At 42.3% G+C, this 22,397-nt stretch overlaps 1 pseudogene; it reads left to right on the plus strand.

The window, feature by feature from the left end:
* The window catches only part of LOC135515518 (focadhesin-like), a 35,877-nt pseudogene extending 13,933 nt beyond the window's left edge, over window positions 1-21,944 (plus strand).
* Window positions 21,945-22,397: the final 453 nt, after the last annotated feature.

The following is a 22,397-nucleotide window of genomic DNA, read 5'->3' on the forward strand; positions in this document are numbered from 1 at the left end:
TTTCCATCATACAAACAGGTGAGAGTTACATCCTTACAGTAAATGAAAACATTACAGGAATCTATTTTGTATTGCAATTATAGAATATTTACACAGATATATATTACAGTAAGTTTGACTGTAAAATGTATTTTTACAACAGGACCCAAAGGCTGCCCCCAACAGGGGGAAGAGGAAAAATATTTTCAGATGCGCAGGAAAATGCTATTGTTGACATGGTTGCTGTCAACAATGCAATTAAAACTGCGGGAGATTCAAGATAGAGTGCTGGCCGATAATGATATATTTGAAAATGTTAATTCTGTCAACACAACAACTATTGCTCGAGTCCTAAAGAAACACCAAGTTACAATGAAACAGTTATACACTGTACCGTTCGAGAGAAACAGTGAACGGGTAAAAGAGCAAAGATACCAATATGTCCAGGTAAGACGTCTGAGGTTACGTACACAGCTATACAAAATATTTACAGTAAAAAAAAAAACACTAGCATTTCTACAGTAAAACTGTGCACTTACTGTTTTTCAGAGAGTAATGGAGGTGGAAGCACTGGAAAGACCACATTCATTTGTATTTATCGATGAAGCTGGATTTAACCTTGCCAAAACACTGCGCAGAGGAAGGAATGTTATAGGTCAAAGGGCCACTGTGGAGGTTCCAGGCCAAAGGGGGGGAAATATCACCATGTGTGCTGCAATGGCCAATGATGGTTTGCTTCTCAACACACCACTCATTGGCCCATACAACACAGAAAGGCTTATAGCTTTCCTAGACCAGCTCTATGCTCAGCTAGTGCCAGCAGAACAGGGTGAGCCAGTAAGAAACTCAAGTTTTTGTCATAGTTTGCGATAACGTTGCTTTTCACCACTCTGCAGCTGTCACAGATTGGTTTGCAGCACATCACAGATTTATGGTTTTGTACCTGCCTGCATATTTACCCTTCCTCAACCCAATAGAGGAGTTTTTCTCTGCCTGGAGGTGGAAAGTGTTTGGTCACCACCCACATGACCAAATGTCTCTTTTGGAAGCCATGCGTGCCGGATGTGAGGACACGAGTCCAGAGGACTGCCAGGGATGGATAAGGCACTCCAGAAGGTTCTTCCCCAGGTGCATGGCAAGAGAAAACATTAGATGTGATGTTGAAGAAAACCTGTGGCCTGATGCTAGAGAGAGGCAGGATTAGCCCCTCAATTATTTGTTCGAATTACAGTATGTACTTTTAGTTTCTACCTTTTTTTTCTCATTACTGTAATTCTGTAAATTACTACAGACTATTGTAGCAAACTGCTAATTTTCATTTACCTTAAAGAATTGTTATGTTCTAAAAATTTTAAGAAATCATGTGAAAGAATGTCACTCTTTTCTTTGAAGAAAATATTACTTTGTATGAAGTCACTGAAATTGTTCAAACTGTAAAGATGAAAAGTTTGTATTTTCTGTATTGGTGTTTGATGCTAGTGTTTTTACTCTCAGTGTGTTCTGAGTGACAGTGTGTGTTATCTCAGTGAGGGTTGTGCATAGTGTTTGGCTGCACTGAGCATGTTTTGAGCCATGTGTTAAGAGTTGTGTTGCTTGGAATGAGTTTTGCAGGTGATGTGAACTGTTTAGCTCAGGTGACTGTTGGTAGTGCAGACTGTAGTTAGAGTTTTGCACATGTGACTCCAGTTGTGCCCACTGTCGTTTAGCAATCGGAAAAAACTGTAATGTTTTCAGGAAATGGAGCAAGGTTTCAGAAATTGTGGTTTAGCAATTGAGAAAAACTGTAATATAAGGAATTTGAAATTATTTATACTTTTACTTTTGATACTTAAGTATACTTAAAAACAAATTATTTTAGACTTTTACTCAAGTAGTATTTTACTGGGTGAAACACTTTTAAAGGAGTTATTTTCTGTTAAGGTATCTTTACTTTTACTCAAGTATGACAATTGAGTACTTTTTCCACCATTACCCCTTTGCAAATATAACAGCCTCCACTCTTCTGGGAAGGCTTTCCACTAGATGTCGGAACATTGCTGTGGGGACTTGCTTCCATTCAGCCACAAGAGCATTAGGGAGGTCGGGCACTGATGTTGGGCGATTAGGCCTGGCTCTCAGTTGGCGTTCCAATTCATCCCAAAGGTGTTCGATTGGGTTGAGGTTAGGGCTCTGTGCAGACCACTCAAGTTCTTCACACCGATCTCGACAAACCACTTCTGTATGGACATTGCTTTTTGCACTGGGGGCATTGTCATGCTGAAACAGGAAAGGGCATTCCACAAACTGTTGCCACAAAGTTGGACATAGAAACGTCTAGAATGTTATTTTATGCTGTAATGTTAAGATTTCCCTTCACTGGAACTAAGGGGCCTTGTCCGAACCATGAAAAACAGACCCAGACCATTGTTTCTCCTCCACCAAACTTTACAGTTGGCACTATGAATTGGGCCAGGAAGCATTCTCCTGGCATCCACCAAACCCAGATTCGTCCGTCGGACTGCCAGATGGTGAGGCGTGATGCATCATCTCCAGAGAACGCGTTTCGACTGCTCCAGAGTCCAATAGCGGCGAGCTTTACACCACTCAACACTTGGCACTGCGCATGGTGTTCTTAGGGTTTTGTGCGGCTCCTCGGCCATGGAAACCCATTTCATGAAGCTCCTGACGAGCAGTTATTGTGCTGACGTTGCTTCCAGAGGCAGTTTTATGCGTTACACGCTTCAGCACTCGGTGGTCCTGTACTGTGACCTTGTGTGGCCTATCACTTCGCGCCTGAGCCATTGTTGCTACTAGAAGTTTCCACTTCACAGTAACAGCACTTACAGTTGACCGGGGCAGATCTAGCGGGGCAGAAATTTGCTTTGACTTGTTGGATAGGTGGCATCCTATGACAGTGTGTTATGAACCAGCTCGTAGCCAGTAACAAAGAGGGAGACAACGCAGAAATAAAGAAATAATAAATATATTTATTTAATAAACTATATCCAAGTAACAATGGTGTGTGTGTAGTCAGTAGTGTAAGTAAGTGGATGCGTGCATAGATGGTGATAATGAGGGGTGTTGAGAGGTGCCAAAACAAATGAACACAAAGAACCCCTAAAATACCGCAACCAAAAACAACAGTATGTCTGCATTGAGAGAGTCTCCTCAGACTATGGGGGGGAAAGGTGTATTTATCCCTGGGACACATACTTTTGCATATATAGTGTCTATTTATCCCCTTTATCCCCCCCCCCAGGCAGATCCTGCACAGGTAGCTACTGGAAACTGCATATTGGAACCACAGTTATTGAATTTGACTGTTCAACAAAAAAAAACAAGTTCAACTAGGTTATTGATATCTGTGGTTCTGCTAGTTAATGGGGGCCAGTAGGTTATTGATGCCTGTAGTTCTGCTAATTAAAGGGGGCCAGTATGTTATTGATGCCTGTAGTTCTGCTACTTAAAGGGGGCCAGTAGGTTATTGATGCCTGTAGTTCTGCTACTTAAAGGGGGCCAGTAGGTTATTGATGCCTGTAGTTCTGCTAATTAAAGGGGGCCAGTAGGTTATTGATGCCTGTAGTTCTTCTACTTAAAGGGGGCCAGTAGGTTATTGATGCCTGTAGTTCTGCTACTTAAAGGGGGCCAGTAGGTTATTGATGCCTGTAGTTCTGCTACTTAAAGGGGGCCAGTAGGTTATTGGTGCCTGTAGTTCTGCTAGTTAACAGGGGCCAGTAGGTTATTGATGCCTGTAGTTCTGCTAGTTAACAGGGGCCAGTAGGTTATGGATGCCTGTGGTTCTTCTAGTTAACGGGGGCCTGTAGGTTATTGATGCCTGTAGTTCTGCTAGTTAACGGAGGCCAGTAGGTTATTGGTGCCTGTAGTTCTGCTAGTTAACAGGGGCCAGTAGGTTATTGATGCCTGTAGTTCTGCTAGTTAACAGGGGCCAGTAGGTTATGGATGCCTGTAGTTCTGCTGGTTAACAGGGGCCAGTAGGTTATGGATGCCTGTAGTTCTGCTAGTTAACAGGGGCCAGTAGGTTATTGATGCCTGTAGTTCTGCTAGTTAACAGGGGCCAGTAGGTTATGGATGCCTGTGGTTCTTCTAGTTAACGGGGGCCTGTAGGTTATTGGTGCCTGTAGTTCTGCTGGTTAACAGAGGCCAGTAAGTTATTGATGCCTGTAGTTCTGCTGGTTAATGGAGGCCAGTAAGTTATTGATGCCTGTAGTTCTGCTAGTTAACGGAGGCCAGTAGGTTATTGGTGCCTGTAGTTCTGCTAGTTAACAGGGGCCAGTAGGTTATTGATGCCTGTAGTTCTGCTAGTTAACAGGGGCCAGTAGGTTATGGATGCCTGTAGTTCTGATAGTTAATGGTGCCTGTAGTTCTGCTGGTTAACGGAGGCCAGTAAGTTATTGATGCCTGTAGTTCTTCTAGTTAGCGGAGGCCAGTAGGTTATTGGTGCCTGTAGTTCTGCTGGTTAACGGAGGCCAGTAAGTTATTGATGCCTGTAGTTCTGCTAGTTAACGGAGGCCAGTAAGTTATTGATGCCTGTAGTTCTGCTGGTTAATGGAGGCCAGTAAGTTATTGATGCCTGTAGTTCTGCTGGTTAATGGAGGCCAGTAAGTTATTGATGCCTGTAGTTCTGCTGGTTAACGGAGGCCAGTAGGTTATTGGTGCCTGTAGTTCTGCTGGTTAATGGAGGCCAGTAAGTTATTGATGCCTGTAGTTCTGCTGGTTAACGGAGGCCAGTAGGTTATTGGTGCCTGTAGTTCTGCTAGTTAACAGGGACCAGTAGGTTATTGATACCTTTTATATCCATTGTATTTCCATTTCCTTGTAGCAATGTGTGTGTGTGTGTGTGTGTGTGTGTGTGTGTGTGTGTGTGTGTGTGTGTGTGTGTGTGTGTGTGTGTGTGTGTTTGTGTGTGTGTGTGTGTGCATGTGTGAGTACAGTATAGTGTGTTTGTGTCATTATAGCCTGTGTTTGTGTTTGACCCCCATATCTCTCAATAACTTTGAATCTAAATCACGACACCACCATCTCCACTGTGGCTGCTGCAGCGTGCTGAAACCAAGGTGCTGCAAACACAAGATTTTACAAGCCAGAAACATAAACGCACTAGGCTAGTACATACAGTATTCATGTCCCTGTATTCAAGTCTCAGTCTTGTCACTACAATGCTAACTAGTAGTATCTTCAGGCACTGAAGTGCTACAAGTGAAGGAAGGATCAGATTTATGATCGTGTTGGAGAAAACAGGTGGCCATTACCTCTAAAAGGAGAGAAAATGTCCCCCCTCTCACTGTCCCCTAACCCCCCTTCCCCCACGATAAGCCATGCAGATGTTTGGGTTGCTAGGCAACAGGGCAAGGTCCAGGCGAACTGGGAGCGATAAGTGCGTTATGCTAATTTAGAGGTAGCAGTGGCAGAGCTGGCGCTCTCATGGAGCCGAGGGCTCAGAGAAAGACCCTTTTTCTCCTTCTTCTACCCCTGAAGGAAGGAAATTAGAAAGGCAGGAAGGAACGGAGGAAGAAAGAAAGGTGAAGAGAAGGAGCGGAGGAGTGCTTTTAACCTCTTTGCTCTGGCACGAACATTCCTGCCTTCAAATGATGAATTTGGCACCCTGGCACACTTCCATTGGTGCGTTTAAGAGGATTCCCCCAAAATATGATTAACTGAAAATAGCTCTTTCACAGAGCACTAAACTTAAGTCCACAGACTCTTAATGCCAACATTCTGGGATGAAACCAGAGGGTTTTTTATTTGGCATTTTTTATGATTCTACAGATAACAGACAGAATAGGTAGAGGGCAGAACACACACTGATCCCCTACCAAATCAAATCAAACCCACCCCAACCCCCTATGCTCTAACAGAGCACCACCCCAAAACCAGACTTAAAGCAGGCATGATATACAGTGAGTAATATAATCAAATAGTACAAAAAAATACAAAGATACTATAAAACAAAATGTTAAAAGAGTAAAAATAATGATACACATTCTAATTTGGGTTGGTTAATGGAGTTAGCTGGGTCCATGTCTTCTACAAAGGATAGGAAACGTTTCCAGGTATTATAAAATTGCAGATCCCCTAACGGAGTAGCGTATTTTCTCTAGCTTGAGATGTTGCATAACTTATTTTATCCAATGGTTAAAAGTAGGAGGAAACTGATCCTTCCACTTGAATAGTATAAGACGTCTAGCTAGAAGAGTAGTAAATACCGGCATGTTGCCCATGGATCTGTTTAGACGGGCCTCCTGTGGTGCCACTCTGGATAATGCAATAAAGCCAGAAGGTTCTGTAGGTCTCTCCAGTATCTTAGAAGATGTCTCATTGATATCCAGATATCTGTCCATTTCAGGCAAGTCCAAAACATGTCATAACGTATCAGGAGCCTGCTGGCATCGGTCCCATGTGGGATCTATTTATGGTCTAATCTGGGATCATTTTACCTTTGACCAATGCAGCTAATGAACTACTTTACATTGAATTACAGAATGTCTTAGACATATACAGTGCCTTGCGAAAGTATTCGGCCCCCTTGAACTATGCGACCTTTTGCCACATTTCAGGCTTCAAACATAAAGATATAAAACTGTATTTTTTTGTGAAGAATCAACAACAAGTGGGACACAATCATGAAGTGGAACGACATTTATTGGATATTTCAAACTTTTTTTACAGTTCAAAAACTGAAAAATTGGGCGTGCAAAATTATTCAGCCCCTTTACTTTCAGTGCAGCAAACTCTCTCCAGAAGTTCAGTGAGGATCTCTGAATGATCCAATGTTGACCTAAATGACTAATGATGATAAATACAATCCACCTGTGTGTAATCAAGTCTCCGTATAAATGCACCTGCACTGTGATAGTCTCAGAGGTCCGTTAAAAGCGCAGAGAGCATCATGAAGAACAAGGAACACACCAGGCAGGTCCGAGATACTGTTGTGAAGAAGTTTAAAGCCGGATTTGGATACAAAAAAGATTTTTTTAAATGTAACCTTAATTTAACTAGGCAAGTCAGTTAAGAACACATTTTTATTTACAATGACAGCCTACCCCGGCCAAACCTGGACGACACTGGGCCAATTGTATGCCGCCCTATGGGACTCCCAGACATGGAGGCCGGATGTGATAGAGCCTGGACTCAAACCAGGGACTGTAGTGACACCTCTTGCTCTGAGATGCAGTGCCTTAGACCACTGCGCCACTTAGGAGCCCATTTCTAAAGGGTTCACTTTAAAAATAGAATCTAGAAGGGAGGTAGGTGGGCGTGATGGGAAGTGGCTAGAGTATGAAGATACAAAACTACACAATTACAGGTGTCTAAAGAAATGGGATCTAGGAATATTGAACTTTTGTACTAACTGTTCAAAAGATGCAAAATCCATATCAATGCACAAGTCGTTCGGGGAGAAGATCCCTTTTCCACACCAGATATGAAACGCCCGATCTAATAATGATGGAGAGAATGTATGGTTCTTTAATAATGGGGCAGAAGTTGAAAATTCACTGAAACCAAACAATCACCTGAACTTGTTTCCAATGTTTTTTGTGCATTTGGAAACAGGCTCAGCTAATGCAAGTTTTGAGCAGAGTAAGGCAGAGTAATGAGGTTGGGCCGCAGGATGATATCTCCAAGGTCAACAATTTCGGACCTATAACATCAGGGATTTCTGTCATCCAATATAGAATGATTCATTGTTAGCTGCCCAGTAATAATATTGAAAGTTCAGAAGTGCTAGACCACCCTGGGTATGAGATCTCTGCAATACGCTCTTACGTATCCAAGAGTTTTTCTTGTTCCAAATAAAATCAGATATCAGTTTATGGCTTCTGTGGAGATAAAAAAAAGATTTTGTCAGAAAGATTGGAATGCATTGAAATAAGTATCAAACATCACGTAATACATTAATTTTAACAGTGTTAATTCTTCTGCCCAAGGAAATAGAAAGTAAATCCCAGCATTCAATATCCTGTTTCAGACAGAGTATCAAGGTAGGGAAATTGGCTTTATAGAGATCTTTGAAATTGTGTGTGACCCAAATTCCCAAATATTTCAATTTCTGTGGAGTCATTCTGAAGGGAATATGACAAAAAATAATTTGCATGGCAGAAGGGTTGATAAGCATCAATTACCTTTTTTGTAGATTAACGTCATACCTGGATATTTACCAACTGTATTTAGTAGAACCTGGATCTCTGGAAGTTAAAGGGTCAGACATATATAACAGCATGTTATCGGCATAGAGTGAAACTTTCTGCTCTAAGCCCCCTCTTCGAATACATTTGATAGTGGTGTTATTATGTATTGGATGGCTAAAGGCTCAATTGCAAACAGCTTAGGGGATAGAGGACAACCCTGTCTTGTCCCACGTTGAAGCTGGAAAAAGGATGAACGGTTATTTGTGTGCACTGCAACCGTAGGGGAGGAGTAAAGGACTTTGATCCAGTACATAAAAATGCGACCGAATCCAGATTGTTTGAGAGTATGAAATGGATAATCCCATTCCACTTGATCAAATGCCTTCACAGCATTAAGTAATAACAATATATCTGGTGTGTCAGATGAAGAGGGATTATAAAGTATATTATAAAGACGTCTGATGTTGAAAAAATAATGTTGATTTTTAATTAACTTTTTATGGCTGCAGGGGCAGTATTGAGTAGCTTGGATGAAAAGGTGCCCCTTGTAAATGGCTAGCTCCTCAGTCTCAGTTGCTAATATATGCATATTATTATTAGTATTGGATAGAAAACACTCTAAAGTTTCCAGAACTGTCAAAATATTGTTTGTGAGTATAACAGAACTGATATTGCAGGCGAAACCCTGAAGAAAATCAAAACAGGAAGTGGCTTCTATTTTGAAAACTCCATGTTCCATAGCCTCCCTTTATCCATTTAAAGGGATATGAACCAGATTCCTTTTCATATCGCTTCCTCAAGGTGTCAACAGTCTTCAGATATAGTTTCAGGCTTCAAGTGGTCACATGAGTTTTGCTCGCGCAACAGAGTTTGGATAGGTATTGCTTTTCCCTCTCCTACTGTGAAAGACATTTGCGGTTGATATATTATCAATTATATATTTTAAAAACAACCTGAGGATTGATTATAAAAAACGTTTGACATGTTTCTGTGGACATTATGGAAACAATTTGGAATTTGTCTGCGTTGTCATGACCGCTCTTTCCTGTGGATTTCTGAACATAACGCGACAAACAAACAGAAGTATTTTGGATCTAAAAATAATCTTAATGGAACAAAAGGAACATTTGTTGTGTAACTGGGAGTCTCGTGAGTGAAAACATCCGAAGATCATCAAAGGTAAATGATTAATTTGATTGCTTTTCTGATTTTCGTGACCGAGCTACCTGATGCTAAGTGTACTTAATGTTTTATCGTGCGATCGATAAACTTACACAAACGCTTGGATTGCTTTCACTGTAAAGCATAATTTCAAAATCTGACATGACAGGTGGATTAACAAAAGGCTAAGCTGTGTTTTCCTATATTGCACTTGTGATTTCATGAATATAAATATTTATAGTAATATTTATTGTGTGTCTATGCTATTCAGTGGTTGTTGATGACACTTATCCCGATATCGGGATTGCAGCCATAACAAGTTAAACAAGTTTGATCTGTAGAGATAATGGAGGAAAGGACTGACTCAAATTGGCAGGCAATCATTTTAGAAGTATCATTTACATCGCAATTCAGTAAAGAAATTGGCCTATATGAACCACACTGAATAGTTTTTTTGAAATAGACGCTTGTCTCAATGTTGAGGGTAAAGAGTTTGAGGAGAATGATTCTTCAAATAGAGGGGAGAGAGTTGATCTGAGAATTGTTTTAAGAATTCGCTCTGAAATCTGTTGGGTCCAGGGGATTTACCACACTGCATAGATTTAATTGCCAACGCAATCTCTTCTACAGAGGATTGTTCTTCTAATTCTGCAGCTATCTCAGGTTCAACTGTAGGAATATATAAGTTCTTAAAGAAGGTGTCGAGTAAGGTATCATTACCAGCAGATTCGGAATTGTATAATTGTGAGTAAAAGTTATGAAAGCATGAATTGACCTCTAAACGATCAATAGATTTGTTACCCAGCTCTTCAGTTATCTCAGGTATGGTCAATTATGAACATGATTTCTCTCCATGTTTATCCTTTTTGTATCAAGATTCACTAATTATATTTTCAGCTTATCAAGTTGAAAGAAGATCAAACTCTGTTTGAAGTGTCAAACATTGTTTTAGTAAATCTGAGGATGAAGAGTGTGAATATGCCATTTCCAAATCCAAGATTTTATTTGTAAATTCTCCTCGACGTTGAATATTGCACTTCCTTAATCTTGCGTTTGTACAAAATAATTTGGCCCCTTAGATAAGCCTTCATATAAAAACAACAAAGGTTTCTTCTGATGGCAGTCGTGAGTTAAGCCGCCAAGGGCGATAATTAGGCTGTGTATTTGGCCTAAGTAGTTTCAAGCGGGGGACGATCGGAAATTACTATAGCTTGGTAATCACACTCCGTGATAAGCGGCAGAAAGCGATTGTCAAGGAAAAAGTAGTCTATACGTGAGCTCTTGTGAACTGGTGAGAAAAAAAATACTCCCTAGCTGTGGAATTATGGAAACGCAACGCATCAGATATGCCATATGTCTTAAGACATAGTTTCTATTCTGGATACTGTCTTTGATGAAGATGATACCTTCGGAAAGCTACGATCCAGATTGGGCGACAGTACACAATTCATTTCATCACCTAATATTAGGTGGTGTGTCCATATTTGGTAATCGAGAAAAAACATTTGTTAAGAATGAACTGTTATCCCAATTTGGTGCATAAATGCTAGCCAAAATAACACGTGTATTCCTGCTACAATAATGAAACGGCCTGCTGAGTCTGCCACTTGACATCACGAACAGTATGTTTTTACTCAATAAAATGACTGTTCCTCTAGTTTTAGAAGGAAAATTGGAATGATATGATTTACCGATCCACTCTCCTTTTAAACGAGAGCGGTAGAAAGTGTGGAGATGTGTCTCCTGAAGAAAGGCGATATCTACATGAAGGTGATTTACATGAGAAAGAACCATTTTATGTTTCACTGGGTGATTTAAAGATTTAACATTCCAGCTAGCAAAAGTGACTGAGCAACCAGCTGTCTATCTCATGATATTAGGTCTAGCCATGTAAAGTCAGGTGGGAAAAGGATAGAGGCCGTATTACAATAACTGAGCCATTACATTAAAAAAAATTTAAAAAGCAAATAAACCCAAAAAATTAAGTCTGGTATGAAAAAGAAAACCCATCCTGGTCACCTAATAAAACAAGGTAACAGCTAATCCCCATACAAAGAAATCCACACATAATGCGCTTGTAGTGGGGAACACTAGACCTATCGAGTAGAGAGCCTGACTGAAATAGGATTTAAAACGGATTTAAAAAGTGCAAAATCAATAAATAAGAAATATTTATTTACAACCCAAAACTATGCTGTTTTAAAATAAAGTATAAAACATTTTATAAACCACATCTTACAGCAATACCACTAAATTAGCGGCAACGTCTTTAAAGAAATTATGTAACCTAACAATAGAACTGTGCTTTATCTACCCTGGATACTGGTACCGTCCATAAATAGGAATGAGCAGCTTCATGGTAATGAAATAAAACATTAAAACAAAAGGAGAATTGACTCACCAGAACTAAGGCACTAACATTACTTAATAATAACAATATCAACTGATGCCACTGGCAAAGCTATACTGTATTTATAAAAGAGAGACTGAGTCAGCAGTGGTAGACACATTCGCCCATTACCGTAATCGCCAAATAGGTGAACATTCAGCCATTTGCTTCGTCCGACCTCAGTAGAATGTTCGCCTTTACGAAGGTCATTGCCTTATGGGGGTCTTGGAACTTTTCTCGGTGCCGTTGTATATTATACGGACGCCTTGCAGGAAAGGCTACACCATACCGAACGTCGGTTCTTCCACAGATTCCAACTCTTGACATCATTGAAAGCAGCACGGTCACGAGCAACGCTGGGGACATCGTCTGGGAAATAGAGATGGATGTTCCATTGCATCGAAGTGGGCCAAATTCTCTGGCACCACGAAAAAAATCAATACAATATTGATAGCAGTGTAGTTTAGCCACAATGACGCAAGATTTTCTGCCTGGCTTTCTTGCTTGAGAGCCCCGATGTGAGCGGTCTGCAAGGATGTCTTTATCCAAATTGAGGGCTTCCTTCATTAACTTTGAGACTGATGAAGTGGAACTTGAGCCCGGGTCCTCAGTTACCCCCATGATCCTGATATTGGATCTTCACATATGACCTTGTAAATGTATGCATTGTTCCTTAAGGCTAGCCACATCAGTTTCAAGCTTCTTAACCGTGGTATGTAGCGTAGTCGTGTCGTCCGAGCATGCTGACAAGCCTCGTTCCATGTCGGAGACAGTTTTCTTAACTGTATCCAGTTCAGTACGAACTATTGCTGTATGCTTTGCAAGTTCATTCTTGACTGCTTGTAACTCCGACTTAATAAAATGAAAGTCCTCACTGAGTGCCTTCTTGAGTTCCGACTTGAGCATAGATTAAATGTCCGCTCTGAGGGCAGCAAGAATCTCAGCCTTCAAATCCTCGGTGTTCATTTTTTCACTGAGCCCTGAGGGGAGGAGCCGCTGCTCCCACTTGTTGAAGAACTCGAGCTCTTCGTCTTGGGCCTAGTGTTTTCTCTTTTGCCAGTGACTCCGCTGAATTTAAACTTTTGCAGGTTATGTGCCATTTCAGCATTAAAACAAAAATAAAAGTTGAACAAAGTAAAGCACGTCATTTAAAGGCTGTGTTTCCTAGTTCTTTTTGGGTCAAAGTGCAAAGAAAGTTTTAGATAAATGCAATTTCAGCAGGAGCTCGGAAAAATGTGATCTACTCCATGGCTTCCTCACTAGCGCGGATGAAACCAATTTAACAAAAATTCTCCCAAACCAGGGGCCAACAGAGTTAGGTGGAGACATGACATAAAAACATGTATAGTAGTGATGAAAGTGAAGAATGGTAGGCACACAGAGTAATGCAGAATACTATCAATCCAATACATCCAATTTGTGCTCAGTGGTAAGGGGTATTCTTCATCACACCGTGGTGTCCATAAGACCATGTTAATTGGCCAAATCATGAATGGTTCAAAAGAAGGAGCCCTGCGATCCATGGGGAGTGGTCTAAGGTTACAACCCTGTTAATGGGGGGCACAGGGAGGGGTGAGGGTTACACGTACGTCCCGCAGGACTCAAGGAGTTAATCCTGCACTGTCTCAGTTCAGAGGTTAGAACAGCTGTTGGGGGTAGGAGGGGCTATATGATTTTAGGAGAGAACCACTGAGCAATCCCATTCCAGAGGTTGGTATTAAGCCTAATCTATACCTTACGTACGCAACACAAGAAGGCAAGGACGTTCCACGTTCCACGTAGCAAAAACATGCAAATATGTGCAGCGTATTTTTGTAACTCGCCGCCGCCAGTTTGGCATAGCTCATTGCTTTTTGAGTTGTGTACATTCTATCTGGCCACAGGTTCTGTCTGGCCACATTTGACCCTAGGGACTGCTGTTTGGCAGCCCTGCACATTACTGTATGGCTGTATGTTGGATATGTGTGCATTACCTCATTTGTCCTGATTGTATTATTTTATATATATAGTACCAGTCAATGGTTTGGACACACCTACTCATTTAAGGATTGTTCTACATTGTAGAATAATAGTGAAGACATCAAAACTATGAAATAGCACATATGGAATCATGTGGCAACCAAAAAAGTGTTAAACATTTTTAGATTTGAGATTCTTCAAAGTAGCCACGCTTTGCCTTGATGACAGCTTTGCACATTCTTGGCATTCTTTCAATCGGTGTCATGAGATAGTCACCTGGAATGCATTTCAGTTAACAGGTGTGCCTTGTTAAAAGGTAATTTGTGGAATTTCTTTCCTTCTTAATGCATTTGAGCCAATCAGTTGTGTTGTGACAAGGTAGGGGGTATACAGAAGATAGCCCTATTTGGTAAAAGACCAAGTACATATTATGGCCAATTGTAAGGCCTTCATGGTCAAATTGCTGCAAAGAAACCACTACTAAAGGACATCAATAATAAGAAGAGACTTGCTTGGGCCAAGAAACATTATCAATGGAAATTAAACCGGTGGAAATCTGTCCTATGGTCTGATGAGTCCAGATTTGAGATTTTTGGCTCCAACCATCGTGTCTTTGTGAGACGCAGAGTAGGTGAATGAATGATGTCCGTATGTGTAGTTCCCACCATGAAGCATAGAGGAGGAGGTGTGATGGTGTGGGGGTGCTTTGCTGGTGACACTGTCAGTGATTTATTTATAATTCAAGGCACTTAACCTGCAATAGATATCCCAGAATTCTGCAGTGATACACCATCCCATCTGGGCTATTTGACCAAGAAGGAGAGTGATGGAGTGCTGCATCAGAGGACCTGGCCTCAATAATCACCCAACCTCATCACAATTGAGATGGTTTGGGGTGAGTTGGACTGCAGAGTGAAGAAAAAGCAGCCAACAAGTGCTTAGCAAATGTGGGAACTTCAAGACTGTTGGAAAAGCATTCCTCACAAAACTGGTTGAGAGAATGCCAAGAATCTTCAAAGCTGTCATCAAGGCAAAGGGTGGCTACTTTGATGAATGAATATAAAATATAAAATATATGTTGTGTTCAAACTTTTGACTGGTACTGTATATATTATTGAAGGATATGAAACAAAAGCAGTTATACAAGTTCAAGTTGTAAATCCTGTTTGTGTTCTATGACAAATGGCTTCATTTTCCTTTAGTTTCCTTTCCATATTCTCTTGTCTTGGCATGGGAGGATGATACCTCCACTAGAACTGACACTAATTTGGCTTGGGTTGTCTGTTCTGCCCCCAAGGCCCTACACGTCTGTCAGGATTTGTGGGAGGGAGAGAGAGAGAGAGAGAGCTTAGTTAGGAGTATTGGAATGGCAAGAGCCTCCAGGGAAAGACTCTGCTATAGTACAACTCTCTGTCTGCCTGCCTGTCTGCCTGCCTGTCTGTCTGCCTGCCTGTCTGTCTGTCTGTCTGTCTGTCTGTCTGTCTGTGAGAGGTTTGAAGGAAGGAATGAGAGAGAGAGTGGGAGAGAGAAACAGAGAGAGAGGGAGGGGGAAGGGTGAGAGAGACAAAAAGTGAGTGAGTGAGATAGAAAGGAAGGAAGGATTAAGAAGCTCCTTGAGAGAGAGAGAAATAGTGAGAGACAGGAAAACAGAAAGAGAGTAACTCAGAAAGGAAAGAACAGGGAGCTCCTTGAGAGAGAGAGAGAGAGAGAGGGCTGGGTTACACCAGTGCTGGAACACAACTTTCGAAGTTCAAAGCCTGACGATTCCTTCGCCACTTCCTTTCCCTGTGCGGGGGCGGCGGGCCAGATGGATCGGGTGTGACAGTGTGCAGCTTAGTGCGGCCCGTAATGATGAGCAAAGACCTCGGCAGGATAGTAGAAATGTTACCCCCATTTACTCCCTCTCTCCCCCATACAATAAAAAAGTATTTCAGGTTGCATGCTCTCCTGTCTGTCTGTCTGTCTGTCTGTCTGTCTGTCTGTCTGTCTGTCTGTCTGTCTGTCTGTCTCACTCACGTTCTCTCTCTTCCTCTTTCCCATATTTCTCTCTTTTGCTTTCTGTCTCTCTCCCTCTCTCTCTCTCTCTCTCTCTCTCTCTCACTCTCTATCCCTCTCCCTCTCTCACTCTCTCTCACTCTCTCTCTCTCCCTCTCTCTCTCTCCCTCTCCCTCTCTCCCTCTCTCTCTCTCCCTCTCTCTCTCTCCCTCTCCCTCTCTCTCTCTCTCTCTCTGTGTCTCTCTCTCTCTCTCTGTGTGTCTCTCTCTCTGTCTGCTCCCCATCCCTCCTTTCTGTTCTGTTGTTTAAGCGGGGGTAAGGAGTGAGACCCAGACTTGTTCCACGCTGTGCTCTACTCGCTGCCAAACCTTGGGAGCCACAAGGTACTTCGTCGTATCCCCAGACACAGGGGGATATATCCTCAACGCAGTGGGAAATTACAGACTTTTATCTGATATAACTAGTACGTCAAAAGATGGCCCTCAGTTTTATAGAAGACCTCCAGCTAAAGAAATGATGGGGTTTTGAATGTCTCATGCTGGAAATGACATGTTAGTACTGTGGTCAATTGACATATATTCGGATCAAACACTCAATTTGGCTCCATTATCAGTTTAGTACAAATGCTAAAGTGTTAAAATATAATGTGAGGTAAAGAAAATGTGAGTGTGTGTGAAATAGAGACTGAGTTTGAGTGTGTAAACATGCTGAGGAATAGATTACTCAGGTTTGCATCATTGTCTTTCATTGAATAAGATGCAAAGCCTGCCAAGAGAGCCTGTTTCGTGTATACTAATTAATGCATGAGTGTCTTTGAAAAGTGTCATGGTTGTTGTGTGTGTGTGTGTTTTTGTTTGTGTGTGTGTATGTGTGTGTGTGTGTGTGTGGTATTCTCCTCTGACGTGTGTGTGGCTGTGTCAGTTGTGTGTTCCCTCCATTGTACTCTCAGTGTTCTCCCTAAACCCTCCACTGTCTCTTCAGTGTTCACCCTAAACCCTCCACTGTACCCTCAGTGTTCTCCCTAAACCCTCCACTGTCTCCTCAGTGTTCTCCCTAAACCCTCCACTGTCTCTTCAGTGTTCACCCTAAACCCTCCACTGTCTCTTCAGTGTTCACCCTAAACCCTCTGCTGTCTCTTCAGTGTTCACCCTAAACCCTCCACTGTCTCTTCAGGGTTCTCCCTAAACCCTGCACTGTCTCCTCAGTGTTCTCCCTAAACCCTCCACTGTACCCTCAGTGTTCTCCCTAAACCCTCCACTGTCTCCTCAGAGTTCACCCTAAACCCTCCACTGTCTCCTCAGTGTTCTCCCTAAACCCTCCACTGTCTCCTCAGTGTTCTCCCTAATCCCTCCACTGTCTCTTCAGTGTTCAACCTAAACCATCCACTGTCTCCTCAGTGTTCTCCCTAAACCCTCCACTGTACCCTCAGTGTTCTCCCTAAACCCTCCACTGTACCCTCAGTGTTCTCCCTAAACCCTCCACTGTCTCCTCAGTGTTCTCCCTAAACCCTCCACTGTCTCTTCAGTGTTCACCCTAAACCCTCCACTGTACCCTCAGTGTTCTCCCTAAACCATCCACTGTCTCCTCAGTGTTCTCCCTAATCCCTCCACTGTCTCTTCAGTGTTCACCCTAAACCCTCCACTGTACCCTCAGTGTTCTCCCTAAACCCTCCACTGTCTCTTCAGTGTTCACCCTAAACCATCCACTGTCTCCTCAGTGTTCTCCCTAAACCCTCCACTGTACCCTCAGTGTTCTCCCTAAACCCTCCACTGTACCCTCAGTGTTCTCCCTAAACCCTCCACTGTCTCCTCAGTGTTCTCCCTAAACCCTACACTGTCTCCGCAGTGTTCTCCCTAAACCCTCCACTGTCTCTTCAGTGTTCACCCTAAACCCTCCACTGTCTCCTCAGTGTTCTCCCTAAACCCTCCACTGTCTCCTCATCGTATGAGGTACAGTACCACTCTAAATGGTCAAAATGGTTTCTTATGAATGTAGTGCATTTGAAATAGATATAAGCAACACCCGAACCTCAGACCAAGACATTTTCATGCACATTAATAATTTGATATTAAACGGATTATTGCAGTAGGCAGATTATGCATGCGTCTGCTTATCTTAATCGGGGTAAAGTGAAAATTGAAGTAAGCATACACCGATTGAAACACCTGGTTTTCAGAGCAGTCTTTTGAATTTTTAGGACATGTTAACACCTTAATCAGTGTTCCAGCAGTGTATTTGATCTGGGCATATGCTAGCACCAGCCGAGAGCCTCCCTCTTAATAAAAAAGGGAAGTGAGTTCGGAACAACTGAGTGTAGCATAGTAAAGGTAAGCCTCACATACAAACTTTATATGTCCCGAAATCAGAATCAAATATGCTTCCCAAAAAAGTATGTTTGCTGTGGTGGAACATTTATTTTGATTGGCAATTTTTGGGCATTTATCAGAGTGCCATCAGGTAATCTGATGTCAGATGTGTCCATGTAAAAAGGGTTATTAGGGGAATCGTTCTTCTTGCAAATCGAACTGACTATGCACAGTAATCGCATTATTGTGTGCATGTAACCATACTCATTGGTTTGTCACCCTACAGAAACTCAAAGACAGGTGGTTAGCTTTCTCCGGGGCTTTGCTCTCACAAGGTTGGTGAAACCAGAGAAATCAGCATACATTTTTCATACACAGTTTTTTCACTACACTCATGTTACAGACACACAACATTGACACATTTGTGTGTGTTCCAGGACTCTAAGGTAGCCGGTTGTGGCTACAAGACTTCAGAGTTCCCAGAGGCAGCACACACACTCCTTCACCTCCCCAAGCAAGTGAGACAACACATTCAACCATCCAGCAACGTTACAGTGTTGACGTTCTGCTTCCTTCCAAGTCTCGATAGATAGGAATTTAGCCAAAAGAACATGTCAAATATTTTGCCCATCGAGTCTTGCTATGCTGTTTTGTCTTCATATTTTTTAGCCAATCATGTGTTTGGTATGCTGGTTTGTCTCCCTGGTAGGCCAGGCCTGTCAGAAAGCTTCCTGAAAGTGAGGTGGAGGAACAGGGGAAAGAGAAGGCTCCTTGGCCTAACATCCCTCTGAGTCCTACCAGGTAGAAGTATCTGGTAGTACCTGTACCTGTCCAATATATCCCACATCTCTTACTACCTTGGTTCTTTCTCCTTTCAAGTTTAAAAACAAGTCAATAAGCAGATAAAGTCATATAATGAAAAAGGAAAGATGAAAAAAAAATACTAAAAATGATTGTCACATAGACCTGGTAGGTGACGTGAAATGTGTTGTTTTACTGGGTCAGCCAAAGTATTACAGCACACCTGGAGCAAATTAGGGTTAAGTGCCTTGCTCAATGGCACATCGGCAGATGTTTTATCTTGTCGGCTTGGATATTTGAACTGGTGACCTTTCAGTTACTGGCCCAACGCACTAACCGCTAGGCAACCTGGGGCGGTATAGCTGAAGTAAGATAGCTGATGTCAGTCCTGTAATACACGCTACAACGGCAGTATCGAACACCGTGCCAACTTTCGGGGTTTCGGGAACTCGATTCAATACGGTATTTAAAGTATTCTGTGTGAAACTATTCAGCAATACTCACCAAGGACGGTCTCTGTGCTGAAACGCAACACCACAGAGCAGTTGACTCAAATAAATCTGAAATTCGTCCCGATCCTTCGAGACAGCCGCTTTTGCCAAATTCTACCCCTCTCCAGTTGCCTGCTCCATTGTAATTTAATGAAGCGTGTCATTTATATTAAATGATAAGGAATTCTGAAAAGTAAATCAACACTCAATGTCCTTTTGCCGCCTTGCTTTGTTCACATATGCCCCCGGCCACTCTTTCCCATCTCTTCCCTTCTCTGCCTCATTAAAATAAAGTGTGTTTGTTTACACCATAGTCTCCCATTGTGTGTGAAACTGTGAACACTCTTCCCTGGTCTTACACTGGCTGGGGACATCCATTATGACATCCATTATATAGGCCTGAGTTTAAATAGTATTTGATTGAGGCTTCCAGCTCGCGCACTTGAGCTCATCCTGACATACCTGGTGAATGGGCCAGGTGCTCCACAGGGTGTACCGTTCTGCCCTGACAGGGGCCAGCCTCCGGTCAGACCAGGGGAAAACCGTAGCGGGGATCCCGGGCGTCATGCTGAAAACCTATGACAAAAACAAACAGCCTGGTCTCAAGCCTGGCAGGTAGGAAGGAACACACGTACACCCGCAAAGAGAGAGGTTCGATAAGATCTCAATGAAGTCACCTGAATTGAAATATAAGGATACATTTATAAAAATTATGAATCATCCAGTCAGTTAAATGTATGCAAAATAAACTATTATTGACTGCATGATTTACTATTCATTTAGTATACTATTCATGAAAATAAAGGTAACATTTCTCAAATGAATATTGAACATTTATTTGACTAGGACCAGGTTAGCTAGGTTTTCTGCAAATTATGGTTTATGTGATTAATGTTTGTATGTTCCAGCCGGCCTCCTTCACTCCTATGACCTGCCTGTCCAGACCGACAACCAATCAACTGCTTCTGCTTCCTCCTCAGCACGGGGAGGAGCTACCAGCAGATGTTAGCCCATGGTTTTCCAAACTCGGTCCTGGGCAAACTCCCCCCTTGTTGCACATTCAGTTTTTTTATTTTTTTTTACCAGTTTTCTCCCCAATTTCGTGGTATCCAATTGTTTTTAGTAGCTACTGTCTTGTCTCATCGCTACAACTCCCGTACAGGCTCGGGAGAGACAGAAGGTTGAAAGTCATGCGTCCTCTGCTACACAACCCAACCAACTGCTTCTTAACACAGCACGCATCCAACCCAGCCAGCCGCACCACTGTGTCGGAGGAAACACCGTGCACCTGGCAACCTTGGTTAGCGTGCACTGCGCCCGGCCCGCCACAGGAGTCGCTGGTATGTGATGAGACATGGATATCCCTACCGGCCAACCCCTCCCTAACCCGGACGAAGCTAGACCAATTGTGTGTCGCCCCTCGGACCTCCCGGTCACGGCCGGTTATGACAGAGCCTGGGCGCGAACCCAGAGTCTCTGGTGGCACAGCTGGCGCTGCAGTACAGCGCCCTTAACCACTGCGCCACCCAGGAGGCCCTCACATTTAGTTTTTTTGCCCTAGTGCTGCACATCTGATTCAAATAACCATCTGAGTATTTGATTCACCTGTGTAGTGCTAGGACAAAAAATGTGCATGCCTTGGGGAACGCTGTGTTAGCCACTATCTTTCACAATGTGAGCTCTCCTCTGTCCCTCTCTCTCTCTCTCTCTCTCTCTCTCTCGGTGTAGACACCTTTCAATTATTCCCCATCCAGCTCATATTTCTTCTCCCTTTCCTTCGCTCATGCTCTCTCTGTCTACTCACATTCAATCTTTCTTCTTTTTCTGCTGCCCTTACTTTTTCAGTTTGTATTTGTCTCCTGTCTCTCTTTCTTTCCATCCCTCTGCAATCATCAGTGGCTGTCTGTCATGTCCATGCCTGAGATATTTGGCTCTCTTGAGGAAAATAACCTGACCATTTCTTCATTTCTTCAGATGTATTATCTTAATTTGAGCCAGTTTGCTACAGCAGGAAAATAATCCCGCAACAACAGGAATATAATTATTCTGTGGATTGTAATTAAGGGACATGTTTGTAGGGGTTGATACATTTTTTGTAAGGGGACATCAAGTCTGATTTTTCAAAGTAGAAATGACAAACTCCATAAGCCTTTTTAAATCTCAAGCACACCACAGGTTTTACATGTCCTGCATTACAGGGTGTTCAAATGTAGATCCTACATCTGTACACACTTACAGAGGTTTCATCTGGTGACCACCTGTGATGCACCCGACAGCCATGTTTCAAATTGACAGTTGGTTGTACGCTACAGTAACAGTCTAAGGCATCCTCAACATGCTCCACAAACGGTTTATTTTAGCAGTCCATTCAGCCCAAGTGTTTTCTATATGAGAGTATATTTTCTAAATGAGTTTGTGTAAATACAGGCTTCCACGAGCCAGGCAAAACGCCTTCCATGAAAACTCTACACCAAAGAGTGTTTTTGTGTGGGATGATCTTCGATCTTTGGAACATGTTCAGTTATGTTCATATGAACATGTTAAAAGATGGACGACCTACGTCCACATGTTTCTGTTAATTTGTACACATACTGTGCTGAAACACATGTAGATGTATGCACATAGACTGTCCGTCTTTCTCTTCTTCTCTCCGTGGTCAGGTGACCATTCAGCCTTCAGAGTGGTATCGTGCCCGTCTCCTATCACCGGCCTGGCAAGGGGTCAGGAGGCGAGCTAATCACGCCATCCTACAGATGTGTGTGTGTGTGTGTGTCGTATGAATGCTGCATGCCTTTCTGTTTATCTGAGTTAGCTGTTCAGTTTATGGTCATGGTTGCAGTATGAGTACGGTTGATTTGCGATCATGTTGCTGTCATACAGATTCTATTAAATTACTAGAGGGGCTATGTCATCAACCCTAAACGTTCCAGGATGGGGTGAAAATGGCAGCCATATTGGTCAGGGAGAAATACATACCAGTCTAATTGGAATGAATGGCAGTAGAGGCATAATCCTGATTTGACTTATGTAGGAAAATAAAAGTAATGCATGTGATATATATCAGAAATTGTGTAATAGAATTATTGTCAATCTAAAATGTTGTCATATAGCAGTTTATACATGTTTTATATCAATTATTTGTATAAATAGTTTCTATAATACATGTAAACTGACTATAAATGTCCAAGTG

The sequence above is a fragment of the Oncorhynchus masou genome, chromosome 27 (assembly GCF_036934945.1).
Source record: "Oncorhynchus masou masou isolate Uvic2021 chromosome 27, UVic_Omas_1.1, whole genome shotgun sequence".
Lineage (NCBI taxonomy): Eukaryota > Metazoa > Chordata > Actinopteri > Salmoniformes > Salmonidae > Oncorhynchus > Oncorhynchus masou.